At 35.1% G+C, this 22,945-nt stretch overlaps 2 long non-coding RNA genes across 2 annotated transcripts; both read left to right on the top strand.

The window, feature by feature from the left end:
- Nucleotides 1–139: 139 nt before the first annotated feature.
- LOC311296302 lies at nt 140–726 on the top strand. Its single transcript, XR_014628558.1, has 3 exons — nt 140–223; nt 314–404; nt 496–726. It is a non-coding gene; the product is annotated as an uncharacterized lncRNA (long non-coding RNA).
- Nucleotides 727–16,429: 15,703 nt separating this feature from the next.
- Nucleotides 16,430–21,497, top strand: LOC311296209. Its single transcript, XR_014628524.1, has 4 exons — nt 16,430–16,464; nt 16,560–16,603; nt 17,715–17,779; nt 21,228–21,497. It is a non-coding gene; the product is annotated as an uncharacterized lncRNA (long non-coding RNA).
- Nucleotides 21,498–22,945: the final 1,448 nt, after the last annotated feature.

A 22,945-nucleotide genomic window follows, 5' to 3' on the forward strand; every position in this document is an offset into this window, starting at 1 on the left:
TCTTACACAGGTGTTGCGCTCAACGTAAGTGGCGCAAGCCTTTGTGGAAGTCCACGCCAGTTCGTTGCGTGATATTAAAGTCATTGAGCCGCTTACCACAGCTCATTGTTTGTTTGTTTTGTAGCTCGGTCTGGGGTGTGTGTTTATGGTGTCCAGTAAATGGCACCAGCTGTAAAGAGCTTACAGAACTAGCGTAGTGATCTTACGCAGGTGTTGCAGCAACGTAAGTAACGCTGACCTTTTTTTCCCTTTTAGATAAAATGTATAATTGTTAGTGCTGATCGTTTCCTGTTTTGTTAATATGTATGAATAGAAGCAACAATAGAGAGTGTGCACAGCTTTCAGTCATCCACATCGTTTAATTAAATTGCTATGGGGCATACGACTTTGATGCAGAGAAAAATGTAAGTTTTATCCAGTTTTTTGCCTTAATTTTCTAATCAGTTATTTTAAATTGTTATAGCATCATAAACCATCTTTACTTGTGATTTATAGGAGGATTGCCCACGTTGGTCACTAGCCACTGTTTTTCCTGAGCTTAATCATTGTTTTATTTTGTATTTTTGTGTGTGCATGTGTGCGTCCTGAGGAGCGGCTACTACCAGTGATGACTTGGATCTAGTTGGGCTTAAGCCATTCTAACATTCGGCCTATGGGCATTGTGCAATATTCCACTTGGAAACAGTATCCATTTTGTAATGTAATGTTCACTAGTGAAGTGTGAAATGCTGTGTTGTGTGTGTGTGTGTGTGTGTGTGTGTGTGTCTGTATGGTAGTATTGGTTTGGAGTATTTCTTGCAGTGTTTGAGTGTTTTGTGAGCAGTACTTATTTAGTAGACTTTATGCACTGTAGATTTGATATTGTTAGACTTTATATCTTGTATCCATGCACTATGATGCTTTAACTCACTGATCTATTTATTGTAAAGTTGCTTACTGTTACCTGGAGGGAATATTTGTCTATTTTTACTGCCAATTATTATATTGATTGTTTAATAAATTTATAATTGAGTACATCAGTCCCATGTCCTTTCCTTCATTGGATACCACCTGCCTCAATATCTAAGAAGGGAGCGTGGGTTTTTGGGGCTTCTAGTCTACCTTTACAAATTTCGGTGTGAGCGCCCCCTAGGGGTTACATGTAGATGTTTTTATCCTCATAATTTACCTCCAGACGTAAAGAGAGACTGCTGCAAATATCAGAGATTCTATTGGAGACTTCAGTGTTTCCTCTGTACCAGGAGAGAGATGTCTGGTCTGATGTTATCACAGAACAATGAAAAACACATATTGGCCCCGCTGGTGTTTGAGCACATTGTGGAGAGTCAATGTCAGGTGTGGGCAGACTAGCTGAAAAACAAGAGAGAATAAACAGAAAATATTTCATGAAGAGATTTATCAACCCTTATGTAAAAATCTAAATGTCTCTTTACATCCTTGAATCCACTTCTCCCATTTTCATTCCCAACATTAATATGAGCAGAGAGCTGCATGATGAGGTTATTTAAATGACAGTGGATGGTAGTAGTAAAGACCGTGAGCACACAGTGACATGAATGAATAACCACTACAAGGAAAAAACACTAGGAATTAAAGTGAAAGGACGTGGTACTAATGACACAAGCACGTCCAACATTTTATAATTTCATCTGTTTGCCAAAAGAGGCTGTGTTTTTCCTTTCCTTTCAATTCATATGTTATAGGAAATAGAAAAACAGGAGTGGCGTGTAATTTCTTTCACTCAGGTTTCCCAGCAGATGTGATGTAATCGTATACAGTATTTAAATGTACTGTACGATTGTACAATAATAACAAACATGATAAAAAAAACAATGTCCCACACATACTGTTTAGAATAGATAGTTATTATTTATAAATAAGTTTTATCTATATAACACCTTTCTAGAGTTCAAGGTCACATTACGAGCAAAAACACATACAACCAAAAGCAGAAACAGCAAATTTCATAAAAACATCAGCAAACAGAAACGGAAAGACATCGTGAGTTTCTCAAAATGAGTGTCTTATTTGATGACTGATCCAACTGATCTAAACAAGACCACATTCACAATAAAAGACTTGAACTACTCACCATAGACCTTTACACTGAATTTCTTGGATGTGATCCCTCCGCCGATGTCTAGTTCATAAAGTCCAGAGTTTTTGATACGGATGTTTTTGATGGTGAGAGATCCAGTCTGTTTGTCCAGCTCCAGATTGCCTTTGAATCTCTCATCATCAACATCAGTACTGTAAGTTCCTTTGTCAATTTTAGCCAGGATGGTTCTGTCAGATCCATACAGCCACAATATCCGACCGCTACTCTGTGTTTCAGTAAGACCAGTCGGTAGAGTCAAAGAATCTCCCGCGGTCACTCCTTTAATTTCATCAGCACCAAACACACCTGGAATACAGACCCAGTTATTCAATAAACTTCAAACTTGCATATATTAAGAAGTGCAAAGAAGATAATTGAAGCCTGATTTATACTTCTCCGTGGAACCTACGGCGTACACCTAGCCTCTACGCTGTAGGCCGTGCTTCGGTTTTCATTTATACTTCTGCGTCGGTGTCTGCAATAGACAGATCACAGCGCTTCTTCTTTGGTGATTCTGTCCGCTTCTAGCAGATCAATCACATCACTCGCAGTCTGCGTAGATTTAACGTGTTGTTCAATTTTTTGAAAGGTCAATGTCAAGCAACGCGTGCTACACACATGAGCTACGGCAGAAGTATAAATCAGCCTTAAGTCATTGACTAAAAATATTAATAATATTTCAAAAACATTAAAAATAGTAATGTTTCCAAACTTTTGGCCTGTACTATATATATATATATATATATATATATATATATGTGTGTGTGTGTGTGTGTGTGTGTGTGTGTGTTTTATAGCCTGTTTAAACATCTGACTTAACATTTTTATTTTCATATCCATTTGGGAGGAATATTAAAATAATACCTCAGCTGGGAAGGAAATATAGAGACCGGACCTCTTGGAACTGTAATTGGCTAACCCTGTTCTATGCAGTTCAAACTTTAATATTCTGTGTATTCTGTTACTGTCATCCATGAACTGTACTAGTTCAAATAATTATTTGAAATATAGATGCGAACAGCAATTATCGGGGTTCAAGCGTTTTAAGGCCTTTAAGCACAAGCGTAAAAAGGTATTATGTTTTCTTTAACTGGCCTGTAACCACCAAGAACATTGATGGAAAAGACAATTTACAGCCAATACAGGAAATTTACAGAGGAAAATATGGGGTTTTAAGCTTTTAAACAGTTATATCTCCATCTATGGGCCGATTCCCATTCTCGTTTCGCAAATATTTCGTGAAGTTTCGAGTTTTCATTTAGAAATGATAGGCTTTTGGGTGGACTTGGCTATGCCTATTTTCTAAATTCCCCAGCTATAGCTATCCAAAAGTCAACGTAATTTTGTATTTATAATTATTGACCTTGAGAGTCCCGAGTATTGTGCCACATGGGGTTTTATAGAGGTTGAGCCAATAACCTAGAGCTAGTTTGTGAAAGTTTTTTTTTTTTAAATAATCTCCGATATTTAACGAACGATTCGATTGACAGTGGCGGTCCTAGAGGCAAAATTGCTCAGAATGAGAAGTTTTACCATGCGGTAGAAATGTTGTGGGCATGTGCCAAAAATCACGTGGTACACAATCCTTTACGCACGCGAAAAACGCAAAGTAACCACACCAACCGCTATAATCACGTGTTTTCTTTTATTCACCGCTACAGCCCTTGTGAGAATGCTGATCCTTGGAAATTTTAAAAATTACAATAGGGTTTCAGCGCTACTTGCTTGAACTCCTAATAATAATTATATTTTCGTGTAAATTGCATACTGCACAAGTCCATGTCAAGTCAAATGTTGAAGATAGTTTGATACTAATTTGATACTTTAGTTGTGTATGTTCTGCAGTATAATTTAGATAAGCAAGCAAAATGTGCACACCCATTTGGTATATATTTAGAATCTAAATACTTAAATTCAACTTGAAATACACTTTACCAAAGTAATGCGAACCTATGTTTTACAGATACTACCTCATATTTAGCATTTAATAACCTGATTTACAGTTACTTTTATTTTGTATAATGTGTCTATTTTTTATGCTATCTGTAATACTGTTTATATTAGTGAATTTTTATTGTGTTTTGTTTTCTCTGCTCATTGTAGACCACGCATCCCTATGGGATAATGCCTGTAATACCTCATACATAATAATTTAGAAATAATCTGAAACCCTTCTGCTGGAACACTCTCTCATGCTTAAGCGAACCTTCTGAGCGTCCCATATACTCGTATACAGGTGGTGGAGTAATAATATTTATTCAAACCATTGTTGATCGAAGGAATGCCAAATTTTGTTTGCTATAAATTACAGACACGGCATCTGAGGTCTAATTCTTTTTTTCTCAGTTAATTTACTTTATTTCCAGATTCAATCATAGGCTCGTTCTTATGTCCTAGAGCACGTTCGCACATGTGCACTATTAAGAAACAATGCTTTAAATCTCGTCAAACTAAAAGACGTAAATTACATTTGTGTGTATTCTAAATAAGATATAGATTGTACTGAATGTCAGCTTGCTTATTTTGCTCAAGATATTTATTGAGTTCACATGTCATGCAAACTAGAAACTATGCTTCTAACCACAGGTCGAGAGCTGTCGTTCCAAACACACAATTTTGCGAGGCTGTTTGCGAATGTTTGTTGGAACTATATTTTCGGGAAACACCGACTTGTTGAACTATGCTGATAACGACAGAAATTACGACCATATAGGCTAACAATGCTATTGGGAAACGCACCCCTGGGAAGTGTTTCCCAAAAGCATAGCAGGCCTAAGTAGATTGTAGAACCACTAAAGGTCCCGTTGTACTACATTTCCCAACCTTGTAAATGTACCTGCCTCCAATTGAATATTGGAGTTTAATGAGTCAGTGAAACAGTGAAATGGGTCTTATTAGCTGCAAGTGGCGATCATCGGGATCCGTGGCAGACAGACAAAGACAACAAGGTGACTAAATAAATACTGAGCAGCAGTTGATTTATCTCTATCTGGTTTACTGTTTTCATACTCAAATGATCAAATTAAATGAATGTGATGTACTAATTAAAAACTAAAGATGGTTTAAAAAAAACATTGTCGGAGCTGGTATATTCACAGCAAACAGAACATTCCCCAAATGTTAGCCTAGTAATTGTCTCCCGTTTGGTTATTTTTTGGGACTCAAATAACATTCAAGGAACTTTCTTTTTAGTTTTTTTTTTTTTTTTTTTGAGATGCACCGAACGACCATCCAGAGACTGCAATCAGACGATTTTCCACATGCTTGGCCCGAGCCGGTCTGTTTTGTTGTCAGTGGTCATGTTCTCACTATCTTCTCTCTGACGGTGAAGTGACACAAACCCGCCTCCTCTCACTCACTCATCTCATTCGCTCTGGTTGAATAGTGCTTGTATTGCACATAATTTTAGTCATTCCCGCAAAAGCGTGCACACCCCTGATCTATATAAGTGGAGCGCACAAGCCACTTCTCAGTCTCAAACAGCTTGTGAGTCGCAAGTACTTGGCGAGTATTCAGTTAAACAGTCAGTTTTGTAACGTTAAATAGTTAAATAGAGACAGATAACGCATGTTGTGTAACAGTATACTGGATCCGTGCATAATACATCTCTTCAGTGGGCTGTGCCATTATTTAATCTACTTTTGGATTATTCTCCTGATGAAATACTGAAAATATATCTTTCCCAGAAATTTCAGTAGACAAAAAACTCCAGACAATATGAGCTGTGAAAAATCATAAGTGATCTAGGAGCTTTATACAGTGGATGTCATTGAAAACTCGGTAAGTCTCTCCCTCACAGCCTCACTTTCTGTCATAGTGCTGCTCTGAATAAGGTCTATGATTCCTTGTAATTAACATAGATATGAGAGTAAATATGATTTTGGAGAGATTTGAGACGCCTAATTGAAGAGAACATGATGTTAATTGAGAAGTTACAGACCAAAAGAAGAATATGTCCCACTAAACTGTCCAATTCAGAGGTAAGAAATAATTGTACTGATATCATACTTCAAGTACAATACTTGTTTATTCATTTTTTAATGTCTGTGAATAAATTTTATATTTTAAAAACCATAGATTGTGTTGAAGTCATTGTTATTTGTGCAAATAACAAGATCACATGAGACACAGCCAATATACGGTTAGAAGATGGCTGTGTCTCATGTGACCTTGTTATTTGTACACGCTGTGACTATACAAATCACAACATGTAAATAGGAAAATGTTGGCGTTATTTTGTCACTTATTAGGAGCAGTATGCTAGCCGTTTACCTCCAGTCTTTGTGCTAAGCTAGGCTAGCAGTGGATGCGTCAGACAGAGTTACGGCACACACGGAGATGAATAGGGTATGCATGGACTTATCTAACTCTGGGGGATACTGTTGTAGCAAATTCTAAGTCCTCAAATCGGGTCTCGAAGAAATCTCTCAAGAGTCGAATTTCCAGGTGTCAGAAGAAGTAACTTTATTGACTAGCAACAAAGTGAGATGCAGCTGTTCATCTGATCTGCAATGGTCAGAACCTCAGGTTTTATACCTTTTCTTATCACTAGGTAGCCAATCAACTATCGAGATCTCGCTACCGCTAGCGTCACCTTTGCGGAGACATTATTCTATTGGTGGAAAAATCTTTGGTCATACCCATTTTCTAGAACATCTTTGGTCACATGATTCAATGCACCTGCAGTGTTGTCATACCATCCATCATTTTTAATTGACGTTTTTAGTACCATCTTATCAGTTACCCATACACATCTTCTCTCTGAGCTTGTTAGGTACTCTTTCATCCTCACAGACCACTTGACCTAATTTGACCTGATGTATCCTGATTTAACCTGGGTTCTGACTGAGACACAGAAATACAGACTTTTACATGAGGCAAAGGAAAATCTCCAACACATCCCCCCTTTGGGACTTATTCAAGTCCCACCTTCATGTTTATCCCAGAATGTATCTTCATGTGCAAGCCTCCTTCCTTTATCTATCAATCATGGCCAAAAATAAACCATCCGTCTTTCTTATCAATAGGCTTTTGTCACAAAGGTACATTCTGGAGGAATAGTGAGACCAAACATCTCCGCCCCCATTTGACTAGAGCGGAGTAAAAGATCTCACCTTCCTTTTCTATTATCATTCTTGAGGGAGAGATGAGCATCTGTTATCCAGTTTTAATCAACATTTCTTATACAGACTTGAGGGTAGAGTTGTCCCACGGTGCCAGAGGAACTGCACAGGCGCTTCCGGTGGCCTGGAGTGCTATCTGGGTTGCTCCATCGTTGCCAGAGGTGCCCTGGTCCTGCCTAGGGCGCTATCTGGTGTTGGAGCAGACAGCGGGTTTTTAAACCACCAGTTGAGTCTGCCCTTGCTGGTCGGCAATCGGTGACCGCGCTTGTAATTAATTCCTCTTTTGCCCCGTAAAAACATTTTCCAGTTGCCTAAGGCATTTACTTCACATTTATTTCATAAAGAAAACTTTAAAAAATTAAAAATAACTTTTTTAATATTAATAAGTGATTAAAAAGTGATAAGAGTGATTAAAAGTAATAAAAACATTCTGATCTTTTCCCTTTATATCTGGTTGCATTACCTCGTACCACGGGCAATGACCTGCTTTAAACCTTGTATCGTCCCCTCTCATTCTCATATTCATATTTTGTGAACAATTAGTGTGATTATATAAAATACACTCAGTAGGATTATATGTAAAAATATATGAAGGATTATATGTAAGAATATATGTAAGAATATATTCTGGAAGGAGCCCTTGTTTCAAAACAAAACAAAAAACAAAAAATAACCCCTCTAACTAACTCCCTACTCTACCCGTTTTCTAATGATCTACCTAATTTTACCCAAAAAATAAAATACACAGTGGGGCTACCTCCCTTTCTATCAAAAACAGTGTCAAATTGTGAAAATCAATAATCAGAAAATAAAAGTAACAAGGCACTTTCTTCTTTACTCCTTCATCAGTACTGTTCACAGGAAGTCATCCAACTCATCCAGACCTGACCCAATAGGGTACACTCCTGAGTTTGTGCACCCGATGTCAATTCCCGAACGTTTGACTGACACATTAATCATCTGTTTGGCAGCTGCGTTGGCTATCATAGATCTGAGGAAAGGCACAACACAACAGAACAGCAAAAAGAAAACAACAACAACCACAACTATTATCATTCCCACCTTAATGAACCATTCCTTCCAGGAACCAAACAAAGAGTCTAACCAGTATCCAATGTTTCTGTCTCTTCCCGCATTTTCCGTAACCTCTTGTCTTAGCTGCTTCAGTTTCTTCATGGCTCTAGTAAAAGCTCCATCAGGGGCTGTATTATTTGGAATAAAGGTACAACAATCAGTTCCAAACATCACACATACTCCTCCTTTTTCTGCCAATAGCCAATCCAGAGCTTGTCTGTTTTGCCATGTCATTTTGCTAGTATACCTTAATTGATGGCCTAAGGCATCAAGTGCGTCGTCTGTGTAATTAATGAATCTCTGTTGGTTATAATAAATGTAATTAATCCATTCTTGATTCTTGTTTGGTAATATCCACACAAATATGGATTCCCAGCCTGCTGCTACCTCATCTCTGGCTTTAAATTCATGAGGTATCCCTCTTGGTTGTCCTATGGAATCTATTGTTACTTTAGGGTCTGGGGTATACGCTCTTTTAACTCTGCGTTTTTGTTTGTTGATGCTCTCCAGGTCTTTTGTTTCATTTAGATCCCAGTCTATAATCCCAACTTCCTGAGCCAGTCTTACTCTGACACAGAGTCCTTTCCAATCGACTAAGGTGGCTCTCAGTCTTCCGCCTCCACACAACCAAAAGTAATCAGCAATTGCTTCATTTTGACTTTCAAAGGGTTCTATTAAAGGAAAAGTCAATGAAGCGTTCTTACAATTGTCTTTAACAGTCGTTATCGTCATGTTGTTGTTTACTGTTGCTGTGGCATATATTATGCTGAAAGATTTATACACATCTGGGTCATAATACATTTCTCGGTCTAGATGCCATATTATTGAACACTTGCCTTGGAATTTCCCCATATCGTGCCGCCCCTTAGTCTTATTAAAACATTCATATTCAAATGATGTATCTAGTACATAGTTCTTTGGAGTTTCTCGTTTGGCTGGGTCTATTCTTACATCAAGTTTTTTGCATTCACTTCCCCACCCTTTCTGATTATAAAATTTATGGTAATATTGGCTGCCCAACATGGCTAGACATTCCGCTGGGCAATATGGAGTTATTTGACCAGTTTGGTTGTCACAATACTGCGAATAGAATCTGGCACAGTCTACGTTGTCATACTGGTTTGGCACGATTGTTAACTTTTTCAAAGGCGAGGGTGAGCACAACACACAAGTACTCTTTGTCGTCTGTTTTACTGTGTATTCTGCCCACCTGTACCATTCATTGTGATAGGCTGTATCTAATAGTTTCTCCTTTCTTAGTTCCAATTCAAAGTCATATTCAATTTTGGTATAGTTCTCATCAGTGGCCCAAGTCCATTTCAAATCTCTTTTTACATTGTGTCTGCTTCTCTTATTACCTTGAGTTGGTTCAGTCATGTTATGGTAACTCATCCCATTCAACATCGGAGAACCCAGCTAGCAGGGAACGTTCTCAGAACTTTCGCTAACATTCCCTACAAGTTTGGTTAATGTTCTAAAGAAAACATTTGAATGTAATGTTTACCGAACATTTTAAGGATGTTTTCTCATTTAAAAAAATGTTCCTATAACGTTATATGAAAACTAAGATATAACATTTTAACTGCAACATTCAAAAGATGTTTTGGGAATGTTTCTGAAATAACAAGTTGTACTATGATCTCAAAATATCATTGTCCCTATGTTTCATTATAACGAAAGAAGAACATTCTCTCTGTCACGTTAGGAAAACGTTTTGAGGATATCATTGAGAGATGAGAGGTTGAATGTTCTTTATAAAACGTTATTTTAATGTGACGAGTTAACAAAATTATAACATTTTATTTGCAACATTTTGAGAATATTTTGGGAATGTTGTTAAAGTTAAAGTTTGTACAATGATCTCAATATAACATTGTCCCAATGTTTCATAAAAACAAAAGAAGAACGTTCTCTCTGTCACATTTGTAGAATATTTTGAGGATATCATTGAGAGATGAGATGTTGAATGTTCTTTATAAAACGTTCTTCTAATGTGACGAGTTAACACAATTAGAACATTTTACTTGCAACATTTTGAGCATATTTTGGGAATGTTGTTAAAGTTAAATATTGTACAATGATCTCAATATAACATTGTCCCAATGTTTCATGCTAACAAAAGAAGAACATTCCACTTGCAACATTTTGAGCATATTTTGGGAATGTTGTTAAAGTTAAAGTTTGTACAATGATCTCAAAATAACATTGTCCCAATGTTTCATAAAAACAAAAGAGGAACATTCTCTCTGTCACATTAGGAAAATGTTTTGAGGATATCATTGAGAGATGAGAGGTTGAATGTTCTTTATAAAACGTTCTTCTAATGTGACGAGTTAACACAATTAGAACATTTTACTTGCAACATTTTGAGCATATTTTGGGAATGTTGTTAAAGTTAAAGTTTGTACAATGATCTCAAAATAACATTGTCCCAATGTTTCATAAAAACAAAAGAGGAACATTCTCTCTGTCACATTAGGAAAATGTTTTGAGGATATCATTGAGAGATGAGATGTATATTGTTCTTTATAAAACGTTCTTCTAATGTGACGAGTTAACACAATTAGAAGATTCTACTTGCAACATTTTGAGCATATTTTGGGAATGTTGTTAAAGTTAAAGTTTGTACAATGATCTCAATATAACATTGTCACAATGTTTCATGCTAACAAAAGAAGAACATTCCACTTGCAACATTTTGAGCATATTTTGGGAATGTTGTTAAAGTTAAAGTTTGTACAATGATCTCAAAATAACATTGTCCCAATGTTTCTGTCACAGTGAGGATCTGTGACTAGAGGCTCTTATTTTGGAAAAGACTCTTAGTATGACACTGAACTGAGAAAATGCATACATACAGACACTTTCACACTAACATCTTAACACACACTATCTGTTTTGCGCAGTTTTACACCAGTTAACGCAGATATATGTGTGTCACTGATTGTGTATTGTTTCGTGTTGTACCTGTCTTCACCATGCCCTTTTTTTCATTTACTGAGTTATTAATTTCTCGTTGTTGATTTATATATTGTAAAGAACTCAAACAAGGCCGGTAACCATGTTATATGTTTATTGATTTCAATTAACCTCTTACATAATAATAAATTGTCATACTTACGTATAGGAACATTTTACTTTACCAAACAGACGAAACCCGGTCACAGGAACTGCCACCATTTTGAATGTCTCTTTCCCGCCAATAGGCACAGTTAATTGTGGTCATGTGTGAGGGGGAGATTGGAGTTCTGTTTGATTCTTTGATAAACGTTGTTCAACATTAATAATTAATTGAGTTGTTTTGTTTTCAATGTTTATATATTTTTATATTATTCAAACTGTTTATCTCTTTGTTACTGTTAAATCTATTTTGATTTGTCTTCTTTAAATGTCATTTATTATCTTTAATTACCAAATGGTTTGGTCCAAGTAGGAGGGGCTTAGCCTTTTTAAGAAGGCGCCTCAGTGTGATTAGAAGGCTCGTAGAGTGAGTGTTGGGGAGTTATTGCCCTGTTTTTGGGCCGATTTACTGGTATAGCCAAATTTTGTGTGCAGATAACTTTAAACAGTTTATTTTTTTTATTTTTTTTGGATTAGTTTTTTTTTTTTTTCTCTTCTTTGTATTTTCACTGTAAATACCAGTTGCACCTATTGGATTAAACACTGAACTTTTGACCTCATCATCACGTCACTTCATTTTTTTCGCCTCCATCTGCCGGTACATACAGAGCAGTTGTGCTGCTGCTGTTGGGGCCTCTTTGTGGCACCCCTGTCTCTGTTACAGTTTCATAAAAACAAAAGAGGAACATTCTCTCTGTCACATTAGGAAAATGTTTTGAGGATATCATTGAGAGATGAGATGTATGTTGTTCTTTATAAAACGTTCTTCTAATGTGACGAGTTAACACAATTAGAAGATTCTACTTGCAACATTTTGAGCATATTTTGGGAATGTTGTTAAAGTTAAAGTTTGTACAATGATCTCAAAATAACATTGTCCCAATGTTTCATAAAAACAAAAGAGGAACATTCTCTCTGTCACATTAGGAAAATGTTTTGAGGATATCATTGAGAGATGAGATGTATATTGTTCTTTATAAAACGTTCTTCTAATGTGACGAGTTAACACAATTAGAAGATTCTACTTGCAACATTTTGAGCATATTTTGGGAATGTTGTTAAAGTTAAAGTTTGTACAATGATCTCAATATAACATTGTCACAATGTTTCATGCTAACAAAAGAAGAACATTCCACTTGCAACATTTTGAGCATATTTTGGGAATGTTGTTAAAGTTAAAGTTTGTACAATGATCTCAAAATAACATTGTCCCAATGTTTCTGTCACAGTGAGGATCTGTGACTAGAGGCTCTTATTTTGGAAAAGACTCTTAGTATGACACTGAACTGAGAAAATGCATACATACAGACACTTTCACACTAACATCTTAACACACACTATCTGTTTTGCGCAGTTTTACACCAGTTAACGCAGATATATGTGTGTCACTGATTGTGTATTGTTTCGTGTTGTACCTGTCTTCACCATGCCCTTTTTTTCATTTACTGAGTTATTAATTTCTCGTTGTTGATTTATATATTGTAAAGAACTCAAACAAGGCCGGTAACCATGTTATATGTTTATTGATTTCAATTAACCTCTTACATAATAATAAATTGTCATACTTACGTATAGGAACATTTTACTTTACCAAACAGACGAAACCCGGTCACAGGAACTGCCACCATTTTGAATGTCTCTTTCCCGCCAATAGGCACAGTTAATTGTGGTCATGTGTGAGGGGGAGATTGGAGTTCTGTTTGATTCTTTGATAAACATTGTTCAACATTAATAATTAATTGAGTTGTTTTGTTTTCAATGTTTATATATTTTTATATTATTCAAACTGTTTATCTCTTTGTTACTGTTAAATCTATTTTGATTTGTCTTCTTTAAATGTCATTTATTATCTTTAATTACCAAATGGTTTGGTCCAAGTAGGAGGGGCTTAGCCTTTTTAAGAAGGCGCCTCAGTGTGATTAGAAGGCTCGTAGAGTGAGTGTTGGGGAGTTATTGCCCTGTTTTTGGGCCGATTTACTGGTATAGCCAAATTTTGTGTGCAGATAACTTTAAACAGTTTATTTTATTTATTTTTTTTGGATTAGTTTTTTTTTTTTCTCTTCTTTGTATTTTCACTGTAAATACCAGTTGCACCTATTGGATTAAACACTGAACTTTTGACCTCATCATCACGTCACTTCATTTTTTTCGCCTCCATCTGCCGGTACATACAGAGCAGTTGTGCTGCTGCTGTTGGGGCCTCTTTGTGGCACCCCTGTCTCTGTTACAGTTTCATAAAAACAAAAGAGGAACATTCTCTCTGTCACATTAGGAAAATGTTTTGAGGATATCATTGAGAGATGAGATGTATGTTGTTCTTTATAAAACGTTCTTCTAATGTGACGAGTTAACACAATTAAGATTCTACTTGCAACATTTTGAGCATATTTTGGGAATGTTGTTAAAGTTAAAGTTTGTACAATGATCTCAATATAACATTGTCCCAATGTTTCATGATAACAAAAGAAGAACATTCCACTTGCAACATTTTGAGGATATTTTGGGAATGTTGTTAAAGTTAAAGTTTGTACAATGATCTCAATATAACATTGTCCCAATGTTTTGTCATAACAAAAGAAGAACGTTCTCTCTGTCACATTAGGAAAATGTTTTGAGGATATCATTGAGAGATGAGATGTTGAATGTTCTTTATAAAACGTTCTTGTAATGTTATGTGTTAACACAATTAGAACATTTTAATTGCAACATTTTGAGGATGTTTTGAGGATGTTGTTGAGATAACAGATTATATAATGTTCTCAGTAAAACATTGGCACAATGTTCCATAATAACAGAGGAGGAACATTATCAAATCAACGTTCGTAAAATGTTTTGAGGATATCACTGAGACCTGAGATGATGAGTGTTTTTAAAAAAAATTATTGTAATGTGACGTGTTAACAACACTAGAACATTTTAAATGTAACATTTAGCAATAAAACTACACAATTAATGTTAAATTGAGCTTGCTGGTCAGACAGCAGGCCAACAGGGTTCACGATGGAACATATGGTGCATTTAAGTCCTCCTGGGAAGTTTGTATTCATGAGGTTTTACAATTTTGTTTAATGTTTTAAATTAATGAAGCCACTGTAAACTTTATCATCACATATTATACTGTTACATATTAATGCTATCATATTTTGTGCAGGCATTAGCTTACTTCATTGTCACTGCTAAATACCTAAGTATAGTGGTATCCCACAATGTTTCCCACTGACACACCCCTAACTCTTCAAGATCAGGGTTAAAGAAAATCCTGAGCTTCCTACTCATATTCTCATCATTGTGGTGGCGTTCAACTTGTAAATACGATCTTTATGACATGACTTGAATGCACCAATAGCTCTAGCTTAATTAGGGACAATCCATACAAACACTCTTTGCTAAAGTACATTACAGACTGTCACAGTAAGAAGTTATTCGTCCTGTATCAACGCTAAAGGCCTAACCACTGCAGTCAACACCTTGGAGTATCCATGCTGTTAAATAAAAGTCTGTAGACAAGGGTTAGGGTTAACCTTAACCCTTAATTTTTAACCCAGACCCGGTTTCACAGAGTTTAGATTAAGCCAGGATTAGGCCTTAGTGCATTTAATTCGCTTTTAAAAAATGTGCCTTAGAAAAAAGAAAAAGAAACATTACTGGTGTGCATCTTGAGACAAAACAATGGCACTGACATATTTTAAGATATGTCAGTGCAAGTTGCTTTCAGGTAAAACAGCTCAAACGTGCATTTTAGTCTGGGACTACAGGCTTAAACCTTGCCTGTGAAACCCGGGGTATATGTTGCAACTTGTATAGAATTATGCCAATGTTACCAAAGTGTTGTGTTGGACAGAGGATTTACCCTAAACCAACAGGTTGTGTAACTGTGCCACACAGGGTGAAAAGCAAGTTGACATTATTAGGCATAAGAGTGTTTCTAAAGGAAAGGTCAATATTTTGTTAAAGTGCAAAAGGATCATTATGGGTCACATGAATGTAACTCTAATGTTACCATGATACCAATCCATTAGTTTTTCATGTAGGTAGGTATACAGAATTGTATATGAATAGCCTACATATGCAATGTTTGCTCTGTTTAATATATAATATGTTTGCTCTTTTAAACTGCTGTTTGGCAGAGCAGTGGTAAATATATGTTGTTATACATGGTATATATTATTTGTGTAATTTATTATTATTATTTATATGTTATTGTAAGTTTTTTTTTTTTTTTTTATCATGCACTGCAATGAAGACACCATTTAACCAATTGATTAAATATAACAGCCAGCTTACAAATACAACTAAATAAATAGCCGTGCACATTTTTTTCATATTCTTTCTTTTAAAACATGTAATCTTTTCCTGTAATTGCAATGTTACCACATTATTGGCTGTCTCTTCGAGTTGTTTTGAGCATGATTGGCTATTCAGACTGTCATCCAGGAATCTGGCCAATGGCAGCTATGCGCGCCTTTTACTGGTCAAGTTTGAAGTTTGAATATTCGTCTGTTAGAGTGAGAGTGTGTGTGTGCGCGCGCTGCTGCTGCTCGGGAGAATCTTCAGTACTAGCCTCCTTCGGTTCTGTGGCTTTTACATTGTTTAAAACATGGATTATTTTGCATCGTACTGTTACATTTTTATTTTGAGCGAGTTGCGGGATGTAAATGGACAACGAATTTTAACAACGTAGCCTACGTGTAACGGACATATTGCAATCTGCGGAAGGTAAATAACTTTATTTTATATAAAAATACATTCTGCTACATCAAAATATAGTGTGTTAAATTGAGAAGCTAATTTTAAATGCGACTAGAGCAATATCGATATTATGTCAATGTTTCAGGCTGCATGTGTAACGTTAGGCTAAATATTGTCAGCTAAGTTAGTTTTTGATAAAAATAAATAAAAATAAACCTCAGCATAGTCTGAGCTTTACAATGAGTGAACTGAGAACATTGTGTCTTTATACAGAGAGGAACTCGAACCACACTATGAAAACTAGGCTTTTGAATGATCGCGGGATATGATGAGTCATCATCATAATATGTTTTTGAGCTGGTGAGTAAAAATTTGCAAGCTTTTTATGTCTCTTTTAGTAAGTAAATACAAATAGCTAATAATATTGCTGTATGTGTGTGTTTCCCATTATCCAGGAATTTTGGGAATAAATTATCCAGCCACATGATCTTCAGTTGCGGTGAGTATTGTCATAGTAAAATACACGTGAAATAGAGGCAGAACATGTAAACTCTGCTCAAAGGCACACTGGTCCAAACCCTCCAGTCAAAATTGTACCTGTCTTCTTGATATGAGTTTTTATGGGCCTAGCTGACCCAAACATAAATGTCCTTTCAAAATGAAATTATTTTCAAACCTGTAGTGTATGACTTCTGTGAAACACAAGAATGTTGGGAATAAAACAACATTGGAACCCATTTTATGGAAACAAATGTTCCCAATGTTTCATGATAACAAAAGAAGAACATTCTACTTGCAACATTTTGAGCATATTTTGGGAATGTTGCTAAAGTTAAAGTTGTACAATGATCTCAATATAACATTGTCCCAATGTTTCATGATAACAAAAGAAGAACGTTCTCTCTGTCACGTTAGGGAAATGTTTTGAGGATATCATTGAGAGATGAGATGTTGAATGTTCTTCATAAAACGTTCTTCTAATGTGACAAGTTAACACAATTAGAACATTTTACTTGCAACATTTTGAAAAAATAAAATAAAATAAACCTCAGCATAGGAGCTTTACAATGAGGGAACTGAGAACATTGTGTCTTTATACATAACATAAATGTCCTTTCAAAATGAAATTATTTTCAAACCTGTATGACTTACTTCTCTGAAACACAAGAATGTTGGGAATTAAACAACATTGGAACCCATTTTATGGAGAAAAAAAACAAAAAAACAGTGAAGTCATTTCTCAAGATATCTTAATTAAGGTTATACAAAATAAATTCATACAGTTTTGGAACAACATGGAGTACCGGTAAATAACGATAGAGAGTCTATTTTTTGGATGAGCTGTTCTTTTTAGGACATGTTCCCAGGGTCCTTTGCTAAATTAACCATGGTTTTTATTATAGTAAAGTGTAGAAACAATATTTTTATGGTGGATTGATTACAATAATTTATTACCAGTTAGTTAGTGTAGCAAAACCATGGTTAATGTTAGTAAGGGTTCTCCAGATTTAAATAGCCTAACACTTAAGGAAAACATAAAAAATGGTCCTATGTCACCCAGATCAATAGTCTGTTAACACACATTAACACACTTTTTACATTTTCTTAAGATCAAGCATTGGACCAATGTTTACGGAGCAGAACAGGCACCAACAGAGAAACAAGTCCATCACTAGTAAGTATCCACTGCATTTTATAAAACCGTAGTCAATTTTAAACGCACAATGCACTCCAAAATAAATCTATTTTCTCCCAGATTTTTTTTTGTCCCAGATTTATATCTGACTTTCTTTCCAAAGAGATTTTTAGAAAAATTATCATTAAAGAGAATCATATAAAGAGAAATGTGGGAGGAGCTTGAATTTATTGCCTAGCCCTGTTTGTTTGAACCGCGAGAGCCATCAAAGCTTATGCTACTCCTATGTCATGCACCGACAAGAGCCTTTTATAGTCAACACGTCGGACGCAAGCAACTTGCAGTTTTGCCCCCACCAACAACGCATAGTATTGCATACAACGGTGCGTCGCGTATCAAAAACTGGGACGACACATTTTTCTACTCATAGACGCATATGGCGGCCGAAGTGTAGTGATGCGTAGCCTTGCAGGCGCATATGCGTATCGATGCGTTGACTAACTCTTTGGGCGTAATTTGACTTGCATATGGCTGTCTGCTGGAAGCTAGTTATTTAAGTCGATAAAATTATAAATATGGTAGGGCTGGGGGAATTAACACGTTAATCTTCGCGATTAATTTGAGATGCTTAACGAGTTTATAAAAAAAATGCAATTAACGCAGCACTTTTTTTGCCTCATTTTAATGACTTCCTGTTGCGGAAAAGGCTGCAAAATATGCCGTCCCGCCCCTCCGTGTTTGGCGATCAGGTTTTATTCTCGCGCAGCTTTCATGACCGGGTCTTTTCCGCTCCGCGCTCTCCATTCCGTGTGTGTGTGTCGGCGCACTGACACACACACACAACACTGAGCAAACATTGAGCTCTTTGCTCAATGTTCTGCTCCGTGTTTGCGCTGCGCGTTCTGCTCTGTCGTTAACGGCCCAAACGCTCCAATCATGTACCGATCATGCACTGGAAAAGCTAAGTCAAATAACGTGAAATTTCTCAGTAGTAGACTTCTGTGAAATAGCCCTACTGAGCTGGTATAGTCATGCTGACAACAATGGTAAAATTACCTGCTCTGATCACATGCTCTTGTAATAATAGCTTTGTAGGACTATGTTTTATTTTGATAATTAGAAAAAAAAAATTATAATAATAAATTGTTAAATTTATTATGTTGATTGATTATTGAAAATAATAATATATTGATGTTTAATATTATTTTAATACAGGGCTATTTTCTGTTCCTTTTTTTCCTTTTTGTTGTTTAATTAGGTTATTCTAAGTTTAAATATTGATGATTACAAGCTTGGGGGAAATGCAATTAATTGCATTTAATTACAGCAAATTGTGTAAATAATCAGTTACTTTTTTTAATCGATTCCCAGCCCTAAAATATAAAATATGGATCTGTTTCTTACACAAACGCATCACTTCGCTTCACCTTTCGCCTTTATTAACCTGCCAGAGCCGTGTGGAGTACTTTTATCATGGATGGATGCATTTTTATGGACTTGTCAAAAAAATCCCACAGGGAGCTACAGAATAAGAAATCTTTGAAGTCCACTTTTTTACTGTCTGTTTCCATCAGTAAAATTACAGTTTTTTTTTTCTCTCAGAATTGTGAGGCAAGAACACACAATTGCAAGAAAATATCAGAATTGTGAGCTGTCTTTTTTACTCCCCTCAGAATTCACCCTTCGAGGGAGTTTGATTGACAGGTATTTTTTACATTTTTATTTTACCAAAAATATTTTTTTCTAAAAAAATTACACAAATTAAACGTTGAGACTTTGTTTCAACTTTCATATCAAAAGTAACCTGCTCTGTCTTGTCTCTGCGTTTAAACGTTTCAGCGTTTTTTATGTGATCCGCAATGTATTTTTCATTGCGTGACAACATGATGTGTGGCGTGAGAGCGCCATGGCTTGTTGGACATAGCAACAGTAACTAAAGGGGGCGGGTCTTTGCAAATTGCATTAACCATGGCTGCCTGTTACTGGACTACTTTGCTCTCGCATCTCCCAAAAGTAATTTTTTTTTTTGTTTTCTTGATTCCATTTGAATGGTTTAATTAAATTGCTATAACCAATTATTTAAAATGTAATGATTTAAGCAAAACGTTCTTCAAAGGTTAAACCAAACTTTTATTTGACGGATTGCCGTGTAGACCTTTGAGTTTCTCTGTGTTTTATGATATGATGATAGTTTTTCTCAAATGAAGCTAAAATGCTGCTGAAGTGACTCTCAGAGCAGCTGTATTGATGAAGTGCATTAATGTTCTCATATAGAAACGACAGCAAAAAAAAAAATAAGCCAGAATTGCTTTTTTTTCTCAGGTTTTACTAATTTATCCTGTGATTCTGACTTTCAAACGGCCAATTGCGAGTTTATATCTCGCACTTCTGAGAAAAAAAAGTTTGAATTGTGATTCGCAATTACCTTTTTTAAAAATTGTATTCCATGGCGGAAACAAGCTTTCATATGCACAGACAGTAGCTCACATTTAACATGCAGATTGTGCGCACACAGAAACCTACTGGAGCACAAAAAGTTAGTGTCAACACTGTCCTGTGATTTCTCAATAAGAAACAGAAGTTATAGCATATTTTTCTTTCTGCTTTTGAAGTAACTAAAACTTACAGCTTAGCTAATAGCAAAGAGACGATTCACAGGTATGATTAAATCACACTAGAAATTGTTCTATCTCAAATGCAGTACTACTTTATCTGTATCTGATTTAAAACAAGCAGAAATCTGTAAGAAATGTAACAATCCATAGACAATATAACTGATGAAAATGAGCTGTTACATCAGAGCAAAAGCATCGTGGGCAGTGCTGTGACATGCTGCAGCTGTGCTCAAGGCTACCTGAGTTCGAGGTTCACACTTCTCAAGCCAAGTTTGTAGTTTGTTAAAATAATTTAGCCTCTAGTTGTGTTATTAAAGGGATACTCCACTTTTTTTGGAAATAGGCTCATTTTACAACTCCCCCAGAGTTAAACAGTTGAGTTTTACCGTTTTCGAATCCATTCAGCCGAGTTTCTGATATTTGGAAGAATATCAGTAACCAGACAGTTTCTGGTCTCATTGACTTCCATAGTAGGAAAAAATATATACTATGGAAGTCAATGAGACCAGAAACTGTCTGGTTACTGATATTCTTCTAAATATCAGAAACTCGGCTGAATGGATTAGAAAACGGTAAAACTCAACTGTTTAACTCTGGGGGAGTTATAAAATGAGCCTAATTCCAAAAAAAGTGGAGTATCCCTTTAACATGTATTTAATGGATTAAGTATATGTTTTAAATTACAGAAACAAAATAGATACTCATAAGGTATCATATTTATACTTTTAAATAAACTAATCTAATTAATTTCTGATTAATAATTAGGCTGGCTAATTTTGAAAGTTTTCAAAGTCAATATTGCTTGTGATCTTAATATGTAATATGTATTTGTATTATTTTTGTTTACACTGTTGCATGATCTTCTTTTATAGGCTATGAGGAAAAACTCTACCATGCACACAGAGAATGGAGCTCAATTCTGCTAACTGGGATAGCAGCTGAAAAAGAAGAAGAGAAGAACAGTAGAACACCTATTAATGCAGATGACTTTATTCTTTTTCTGCAAGAACCAAGACAACCAAAGACTGATGATGAGCGCTCTGAGCAAACAGCAGTCAAGACGTGTGATTGCACATTGGACTTTACTGAGTTCTTCATTTAATGTTGGGCATCTACTGGACGCAGAACTTCTAATAATTTATGTGAATGCATTGCCATTCATAAACCTGTTAGATTTTTGTTTTATTTTAGAGATTAATAAAATTGTATGTTTTAACAATGTTATAGCTAAGCATTTTTTATGTTTAAGAGAACATTTTGGGAACAAAAATAAAACTTCCCACTAAAACATTTATAAGAATGTTAAGTAGTATTTTTAAGAGTATTTTTAGAGAATGTTATCCTAACTTTTAGAAGAACGTTCTAAGAATAAAAATAAAACTTCCTGCTAAAAACTTTATAAGAATAAAGGGATAATGTTCTAAAAATGTTATGATTAAACATTTATAGAAGGTCATCATCACAAAACATTTTTAGAGTGTTCTTAGAGAATGTTATCCTACCTTTTAGGAGAAATAATGTTCTAACAATATTATTATTAAACATTTTTATAATGTTGTAAAAAAAATGTTATCTGAACTTTTAAAAGAACATTCTGGGAACAAAAATAAAAACACCCCCTGAAAACTTTCTAAGAACGTTAGAGAATAATGTTGTAAGAATGGTACACCTAAACATTTTAATAATGTTTTTAAATAATGTTATCCGAACATTTAAAAGAACATTCTGGGAACAAAAATAAAACTATCCGCTTACAACATTATAAGAACGTTAGAGAATAATGTTATAAGAATGTTATTACTAAACATTTTAATAATGTTTTTAGAAAATGTTCTCTAAACATTTAAAAAAACATTCTGGGAACAAAAATAAAACTACCCGCTGAAAACGTTCTATGAACATTAGAGAATAATGTTATAAGAACGTTATTACTAAACATTTTAATAATGTTTTTAAAGAATGTTCTCCAAACTTTTAAAAGAACATTCTGGGAACAAAACTAAAACTAGCCGCTGAAAACTTTCTAAGAACGTTAGAGAATAATGTTAAAAGAATGTTACTACTAAACATTTTAATAATGTTTTTAGAAAATGTTCTCTAAACATTTAAAAAAACATTCTGGGAACACAAATAAAACTAGCCGCTGAAAACGTTCTGAGAAAATTAGAGAATAATGTTAAAAGAATGTTACTACTAAACATTTTAATAATGTTTTTAAAGAATGTTCTCCAAACTTTTAAAAGAACATTCTGGGAACAAAACTAAAACTAGCCGCTGAAACTGTTCTATGAACATTAGAGAATAATGTTATAAGAACGTTATTACTAAACATTTTAATAATGTTTTTAAAGAATGTTCTCCAAACTTTTAAAAGAACATTCTGGGAACAAAACTAAAACTAGCCGCTGAAAACTTTATAAGAACGTTAGAGAATAATGTTAAAAGAATGTTACTACTAAACATTTTAATAATGTTTTTAAAGAATGTTCTCCAAACTTTTAAAAGAACATTCTGAGAACAAAACTAAAACTAGCCGCTGAAAACATTTATAGAACAATACATGCTAATGTTCTTAGAACATTTTTAGAAC

This window comes from Rutilus rutilus (assembly GCF_951802725.1).
Source record: "Rutilus rutilus genome assembly, chromosome: 8".
NCBI lineage: Eukaryota > Metazoa > Chordata > Actinopteri > Cypriniformes > Leuciscidae > Rutilus > Rutilus rutilus.